The sequence below is a fragment of the Salvelinus alpinus genome, chromosome 25 (genome assembly GCF_045679555.1).
Source record: "Salvelinus alpinus chromosome 25, SLU_Salpinus.1, whole genome shotgun sequence".
NCBI lineage: Eukaryota > Metazoa > Chordata > Actinopteri > Salmoniformes > Salmonidae > Salvelinus > Salvelinus alpinus.
The window spans coordinates 33,828,174-33,837,380 of record NC_092110.1 but is presented as its reverse complement, the minus strand read 5'-3'; positions in this window follow the sequence as shown (position 1 = coordinate 33,837,380).

Below are 9,207 nucleotides of genomic sequence, written 5' to 3'. Positions count from 1 at the left end.
GTGTTTTGTCCTATACATTTTTTATCCCAGCCCCCATCCCTGCAGGAGGCCTTTTGCCTTTTGGCAGGCTGTCATTGTAAACAAGAATTTGTTCTTAACTGACTTGCCTAGTTATATAAAGGTTAAATAAAAAATACAAAAATAACAGTATGTTTATGTTATATAGCATTTTCTGAATTTGACCACATTAAATTATCATTGAAATTGCACACACATTGATATCAGACATGTACCCACTCCAATGCTCTGTTGCTGATGACTGGGATGAATGCAGGAGCAGATTTCAGGAGCAGGACAAGACACCCTCTTTGTGACTGATGACCGACATAAGACCATGTACGTGATAGGCCTATCTGGCTTATATTATGATGGTCATAATGCTTCTTGACAGTGTCATAAAGTGTATTTTCTACAAGTTATTAAAAATACGATGAAAATGAAACATGACTGTAATGAATTACAACGACAACAAACGATTTAACTCTAAATCGAATAATTTATTCAAATGTATTTTTTCCCTGCCAAGAAGTTTCCTTCCACCCCTGGATGCAGCCGATGCATTACTTTCTCTGACCAATATAGCGAAGTAGAGAGCAGAAATCAGAGAATAGAGTATGCTACAATGCAATGACACCACTAAAGAAAATTGAAAACTAAAACTTCATACTAAATATATTATGGCAATAGCAAACACGTTCATACATACATTCTCAAATACATTACAATCCCGTTTTCTCTCAGCTATTCGTGTGCTAGGACTACAAAACCAATGTTATGAACAAACAAACTTTGATTCCAAAATATGGACATTTATAAAATCTATCACAGGAAATGTCTTGTTGTTGTAAGGGTAATAATATAAGCCAGATATGCTCATGTACTGTACAGTGATAGGCCTATGTCAGTCACATGTCACAAAGAGGGTGTTTTGTCCTGCTCCTGCATTCATCCCAGCGACTGTAACAGTTGTCGTCGGAAGGATGAGACCAAGGCGCAGCGGTCTTTGAGTTCCACATAATTTATTAACGAAGTGAAACATTAGAATAGAAAAAACAATAACTAATACAACGACCGACCAGCTTCGTTGTGCAAATTACCTGCACACAAACAAAGAACAAGATCCCACACAGAAAGAGGGAAAAGGGCAGCCTAAGTATGATCCCCAATCAGAGACAACGATAGACAGCTGCCTCTGATTGGGAACCACACTCGGCCAGAAACGAAGAAATATAAAACCTAGAAATACAGAACATAGAATGCCCAGCCAAATCACACCCTGACCAAACCAAAATAGAGACATAAAAAGCTCTCTACGGTCAGGGCGTGGAAGCGACAGAGTATTGGCTAGGCACATGTTTGATATTAATGTGTGTACAATTACAATGGTAATAAAATAACAAATTTGAGGAAATGTTATAAAACATACTACTCATTCAAGGGTGTTTATTTATTTTTGTTATTTTCTACATTGTAGAATAATAGTGAAGACATCAAAACTATGAAATAATACATGAAATCATGTAGTAACCAAAAAAGTGTAAAACAAATCAAAATATATTTTATATTTGAGATTCTTCAAAGTAGCCCTTGATGACAGCTTTGCACACTCTTGGGATGCATTTCAATTCACAGGTGTGCCTTGTTAAAAGTTAATTTGTGGAATTTCTTTCCTTAATGCGATTGAGCCAATCAGTTGTGTTGGTAAAAGACCAAGTCCATATTATGGCAAGAACATCTCAAATAAGCAAAGAGAAACTCAATCCGGAAAATGTCAAGGACTTTGAAAGTTTCTTCAAGTGCAGTCGCAAAAACCATCAAGCGCTATGATGGAAATGGCTCTCCCGAGGTCCGCCACTGGAAAAGAAGACCCAGAGTTACCTCTGCTGCAGAGGATAAGTTCATTACAGTTACCAGCCTCAGAAATTGCAGCCCAAATAAATGCTTCACAGAGTTTAAGTAATAGACACATCTAAACATTAACTGTTCAGAGGAGACTGCGCGAATCAGGCCTTCATGGCCGAATTGCTGCAAAGAAACCACTACTAAGGACACCAATAATAAGAAGAGACTTGCTTGGACCAAGAAACACGAGCAATGGACATTAGACCGGTGGAAATCTGTCCTTTGGTCTGATGAGTCTAAATTTGAGAATTTTGGTTCCACCCGCCGTGTCTTTGTGAGACGCAGAGTAGGTGAACGGATGATCTCCACATGTGTGGTTCCCACCGTGAAGCATGGAGGAGGAGGTGTGATGGTGTGGAGGTGCTTTGCTGGTGACACTGTTGGTGATTTATTTAGAATTCAAGGCACACTTAACCAGCATGGCTACCACAGCATTCTGCAGCGATATGCCATCCCATCTGGTTTGCACTTAGTGGGACTATCATTTGTTTTCTCACTAAGAAGGATAGTGATGGAGGGCTGCATCAGATGACCTGGCCTCCGCAATCACCCGACCTCAACCAAATTGAGATGGTTTGGGATGAGTTGGACCACAGAGTGAAGGAAAAGTAGCCAACAAGTGCTCAGCATATGTGGGAACTCCTTCAAGACTGTTGGAAAAGCATTCCAGTTGAAGCTGGTTGAGAGAATGCCAAGAGTGTGGAAAGCTGTCATCAAGGCAAAGGGTGGCTACTAAAATATATTTTGATTTGTTTAACACTTTTTTGGTTTCTACATGAATCCATATGTGTTATTTAATAGTTTTGAAGTCTTCACTATTATTCTACAATGTAGAAAATAGTGCAAATAAAGAGTAGGTGTGTCCAAACACAACAGGTCTAAATATATGTGTCATGAGAGTGTTATGACAATGTTATGACAGGTTATGTCAGCTGTTATGAAATATTATGACATGGTTACCATTAATATGAACATTTCTTTGTAGATCCTCTCCTGATAGGATGCAGTATGCATTATACTGTAGAGTGGCATTCCCTAACTGGCAGCACACAGGTTTTCATTGTTGGACATAAAAATATCAGCTCCAAGTGATTTTAATTTAAGAAATCTGTTCCCAAGTATTCCCATGCATAATAGAGAGACACGTTATCATATACAACGTAAGTAAGGTTTGAAATGATTATGTTTTGGTCAAATATTATATCTGTTTGGAATTCTTGCGGTCAATTTGCAGTCTACAAATGATTTGTAATTATGTTCCGGCCCCCCAACAGAAAAAATTGTCCCGCGGCTGAATCTAGCTGATGATCCCTGCTGTAGAGTTACATAACACACAAACAATCTCAATGGATCTCTTCCTGAGATTGGCAAACACTGTAAACCCCTGGATTAGCTTCTCTCAGTAATATGAATAAACATCAAGGTTAGAATGAACGAAGTTGGCTAGGTCTCTCTTTATTACTCTGCCACGTCAAATGTGGGGGACCGCCACTGCATATCGGAGTCATAATGGGAAATAAATATCATTTTATTTTTCACTCTCTCCCTCGGGTAATGACTCGCACACTAATTGAAAAACAACACTGGAAATCTTCAAAATGTAATATCTGAATATCTTGCCTGAGAGAAAAATGGCAGAGAAAAAAGTCTTTATTTTCTGTAAGTAGGGCCTTGATGCTGAACGGAAGCCACGACAAAGAAGAAAAAAAAGAAAAGAAAAAAGACAGAAAGAACGGATAGAAAATAAAAGATCTGTGATAACCAGTCGGTCAGCCATGAAATTACACAAGTCAGCTCTCATTGCAGTGCCTCAGCCGAGACACTTCATTTTATATAATTAACCCTCCATCTCTCCTAGCCCTTTGGCTCTCAGTCATGACCAGCAGCTGAGCCTGAAAATTATAGTGTTTCTCTTCCTTCACCTTCCAACTTCCTGTCTCAAAGTAGTAATGCATTTTCCTCTTATCTTAGGTGATGAGTTGGTTCTCAGTAACACACCATCTTGGTTGAGTCATTTTTACTTACTTGTTTGAGCAATTTTATTATGTATAATGATGTGTCATGAACCATGTTGATGTCACACCCTGATCTGTTTCACCTGTCCTCGTTATTGTCTCCACCCCCTCCAGGTGTCGCTTGTTTTTCCCAGTGTTTCCTGTCTCAGTTCGTCTTGTACGTTCCAAGTCAACCAGCATTTTTTCCCGTTCTACTGCTTTTGCTATTCTCTTTTTTCTAGTCCTCCTGATTTGAACCCTTTACTGTTCTGGACTCTGTACCCACCTGCCTGACCATTCTGCCTGCCTTGACCTCAAGCCTGTCTGCCACTCTGTACATCCTGGACTCTGAACTGGTTTTGACCTTTTGCCTGTCCATGACCATTCTCTTGCCTACTCCTTTTTGGATAATTAAACATCTTAGACTCCAACCATCTGCCTCCTGTGTCAGCATCTGGGTCTCACCTTGTGTCGGTCTTTATGCTGATGAAAGGCATTTTTATTTTTAACTAGGTATGTCAGTTAAGAACAGATTATCTTTTACAATGACGGTCTAGGAACAGTGTTCAGGGGCAGAACGACATATTTTTACCTTGTCAGCTCAGGGATTCGATCTAGCAACCTTTCGGTTACTAGTTCAACGCTCTAACCACTAGGCTACCTGCCGCCCCCACCTGCCGCATTGTGGCCACAATGTGTCCTTCTGCCTAGTATTATGGATTACAACAAAATAAAGTACCATGTTATTAAGGGCTTGCTGTCTTCATTCGTTTCAAGCAGCACTATCCAGCAACAGGAGATAATACAAAAAACTTTATCACTTCACAGTAGAGTAGGCTAACATCAGTATTGATTGTAGACGTATAGGCCAGGTTATAACGTTAAGATTATAATTTTTTCTGACCCTTACCTTTTTTTGGATGAACGTATCCTGATATAAGATCAGTATCATAATATCTGTATATCATACACTGCTCTGTGGTTTGCATTCGAGTCACAGTGAGGCTGCAGTCTAGCTCTCTCTACTATAATTTCACGGACATAACCTTGCAGAGGAGCATTAGGGGAATTAATTTGTTTGTAGAAATGCCTATTGCAAGTCATTATAGTCCTGCACTACAAACCAAATTAATCTAAAACAATGAAAACACATAAGAAAAAAGAAAACATATGCATTATGTTTTGTTTGTGGCTTCAACATATTGGAGAATTATACCAAAATGATTGTCAATAAAGACACATGCCTGTCTCATTGTATTGACTGTCTCTAGCAGAATTCTGTCTCTGCTCTCCAGCAAAAGTAATTTAGAAGGTATGCAGAAATAGAACAAAAATTAATTATACCAAATGTCAAGAGGTTTTGTTCCAATTGCTTGAAATATTTTCCTAAAGTCTTCTAATTTAAACAAGATACGCTGGATCTGGAGAGTGACAGGGTAATTATGGAACTTCAAGGTGAAAGCAGGGGCCTCATGCACCTATTATTTTAGAGTAGGCATGATATATGGGGTGGGGGGGGGGCGTAGAATTGAGCATTTCTCAAACACCTGAAACCGCTTTTTCCTGCAATCTAGAGATATAATCACTATTCCTCTATTTTTCTGCATAGGTTATCTAAGCATACCTCTTTACCTGTTCAACTGTCATTTTAATAAATGATGCACATTGATTCTTTAAGAACTTTAATACCTTAGGAGTTAATAAGTACAACTGCCACACTGCCACATTGACTGCCAAATTGACACTGAGTCAATACTTTGTAGAAGCACCACAGTTATGAGTCTTTCTGGGTATGTCTCTAAGAGCTTTCCACACCTGGATTGTGCAACATTTGCCCATTATTCTTTAAAAAATTCTTCAAGCTCTGTCAAATTGGTTGTTCATCGTTGCTAGACAACCATTTTCAGGTCTTGCCATAGATTTCAAGTAGATTTAAGTCAAAACTGCAACTCGGCCACACAGAAACATTCACTGTCTTCTTGGTAAGCAAATCCAGTGTAGATTTGTCCTTGTGTTTTAGGTTATTATCCTGCTGAAAGGTGAATTAATCTCCTAGTGTCTGGTGGAAGGCAGACTGAACCAGGTTTTACTCAAGGATTTTGCCTGTGCTTAGCTCTATTCCTGTAACTTTTTCCTGAAAAACTCTCCCAGTACTTAAAGATTAAAAGCATACCCATAACACAATGCAGCCACCACTGTGCTTCCAAATATGGAGAGTGGTACTCAGTAAGGTGTTGTATTTGATTTCACCCAAACATAAATCAAATCAAATCAAACTTTATTTTCCACATGCGCCGAAGTGTAGACTTTACTGTGAAATGCTTATTACAAGCCCTTAACCAACAGTGCAGTTCAAGAAGAAGAAAATATTTACCAAGTCGGCTAAAATAAAAAGTAATAATAAAAAGTAACACAGTAAAAACAACAATAACAAGGATATATGCAGGGGGCACCAGTACTGAGTCAGTGTGCAGGTACAGGCTAGTTGAGGTAATCTGTACATGTAGGTGGGGGCAAAGTGACTGTTCATAGGTAACAAACAAACAGCGAGTAGCAGCAGTGTACAAGAGGAGGGGGGGTCAATGTAAATTGTCCGGTGGTGATTTTATGAATTGTTCAGCACTCTAAGGGCTTGGGGGTAGAAGCTGTTGAGGACCCTTCTGGTCCCAGAGTTGGCGCTCCAGTACCGCTTGCCGTGCGGTAGCAGAGAAAACAGTCTATAACTTGGGAGACTGGAGTCTCTGACAACTTTATGGGCTTTCCTCTGACACCGCCTATTATATAGGTCCTGGATGGCAGGAAGCTTGGCCCCAGTGATGTACTGGGCCGTTCGCACTACCCTCTGTAGGCCACTGACTCATCTCTAAAAATTGGATGTAATAAATGTTTCACTAGCCACTTTAAACAATGCCACTTTATATAATGTTTACATACCCTACATTACTCATCTCATATGTATATACTGTACTCTAAACCATCTACTGCATCTTGCCTATGCCGTTCGGCCATCGCTCATCCATATATTTTTATGTACAGTTGTGGCCAAAAGTTTTGAGAATGACACAAATATTAATTTCCACAAAGTTTTCTGCTTCAGTGTCTTTTGATATTTTTATCAGATGTTACATTGGAATACTGAAGTATAATTACAAGCATATCATAAGTGTCAAAGGCTTTTATTGACAATTACATAAAGTTGATACAAAGAGTCAGTATTTGCAGTGTTGACCCTTCTTTTTCAATGCCTCTGCAATCCACCCTGGTATGCTGTAAAATTTACTTCTGGGCCACATCCTGACTGATGGCAGCCCATTCTTGAATAATCTATGCTTGGAGTTTGTCAGAATTTGTGGGTTTTTGTTTGTCCACCCACCTCTTGAGGATTGACCACAAGTTCTCAATGGGATTAAGATCTGGGGAGTTTCCTGGCCATGGACCCAAAATATTGATGTTTTGTTCCCCGAGCCATTTAGTTATCACTTTTGCCTTATGGCAAGGTGCTCCATCATGCTGGAAAAGGCATTGTTTGTCACCAAACTGTTCCTGGATGGTTGGGAGAAGTTGCTCTCGGAGGATGTGTTGGTACCATTCTTAATTCATGGCTGTATTCGTAGGCAAAATTGTGAGTGAGCCCACTCCCTTGGCTGAGAAGCAACCACACACATGAATGGTCTCAGGATGCTTTACTGTTGGCATGACACAGGGCTGATTGTAGCGCTCACCTTGTCTTCTCCGGACAAGCTTTTTTCCGGATGTCCCAACAATCGGAAAGGGGATTTATCAGAGAAAATGACTTTACCCCAGTCCTCAGCAGTCCAATCCCTGTACCTTTTGCAGAATATCAGTCTGTCCCTGATGTTTTTCCTGGAGAGAAGTGGCCTCTTTGCTGCCCTTCTTGACACCAGGCCATCCTCCAAAACTCTTTGCCTCACTGTGTGTGCAGATGCACTCACACCTGCCTGCTGCCAATCCTGAGCAAGCTCTGAACTGGTGGTGCCCCGATCCCGCAGCTGAATAAACTTTAGGAGACGGCCCTGGCGCTTGCTGGACTTTCTTGGGCGCCCTGAAGCCTTCTTCACAACAATTGAACCGCTCTCCTTGAAGTTCTTGATGATCCGATAAATGGTTGATTTAGGTGCAATCTTACTGGCAGCAATATCCTTGCCTGTGAAGACCTTTTTGTGCAAAGCAATGATGACGGCACGTGTTTCCTTGCAGGTAACCATGGTTGACAGAGGAAGAACAATGGTTCCAAGCACCACCCTCCTTTTGAAGCTTCCAGTCTGTTATTCAAACTCAATCAGCATGACAGAGTGATCTCCAGCCTTGTCCTTGTCAACACTCACACCTGTGTTAACGAGAGAATCATTGACATGATGTCAGCTGGTCCTTTTGTGGCAGGGCTGAAATGAAGTGGAAATGTTGTTTTGGGATTCAGTTCATTTGCATGGCAAAGAGGGACTTTGCAACTTAATTGCAAAAGTGTAACTTCTCAATAGTTTTTTTACACATCTACCATTAAGTGTCCTTCTTTGCGAGACATAGGAAAAACCTCCCTGGTCTTTGTGGTTGAATCTGATGGCCTTGAGATAGAAGCTGTTTTTCAATCTCTCTGTCCCAGCTTTGATGCACCTGTACTGACCTCTCCTTCTGGATGGAAGCGGAGTGAACAGGTATTGGCTCGGGTGGTTATTGTCCTTGATGATCTTTTTGCCTTCCTGTGACATCAGGTGTTGTAGGCGTCCTGGAGTGCAGGTAGTTTGCACCCGGTGATGCGTTGTGCAGACCGCACCACCCTCTGGAGAGCCCTGCGGTCGTGGGTGGTGCAGTTGCCGTACCAGGCGGTGATACAGCCCGACAGGATGCTCTCAATTGTGCACCTGTAAAAGTTTTTAAGCCTCTTGAGGCGCTGTTGCGCCTTCTTCACCACCCTGTCTGTGTGCGTGGACCATTTCAGTTTGTTGGTGATATGTACACCAAAGAACTTAAAACTTTCCACCTTCTCCACTGCTGTCCTGTCGATGTGGATAGGGGGGTGCTCCCTTTGCTGTTTCCTGAAGTCCACGATCATCTCTTTTGTTTTGCTGACATTGAGTGAGAATATTTTCTGTCACACCCTGATCTGTTTCACCTGTCTTTGTGATTTTCTCCACCCCATCCAGGTATCGCCCATCTTCCCCATTATCCCCTGTGTATTTATACCTGTGTTCTCTGTTTGTCTGTTGACACTTTTTTTGTGTCTCAGCTCCTGCTTTTTCCAGTCTCTTTTTTCTCGCCCTCCTTGTTTTGACCCTTGCCTGTCCTGACCCTG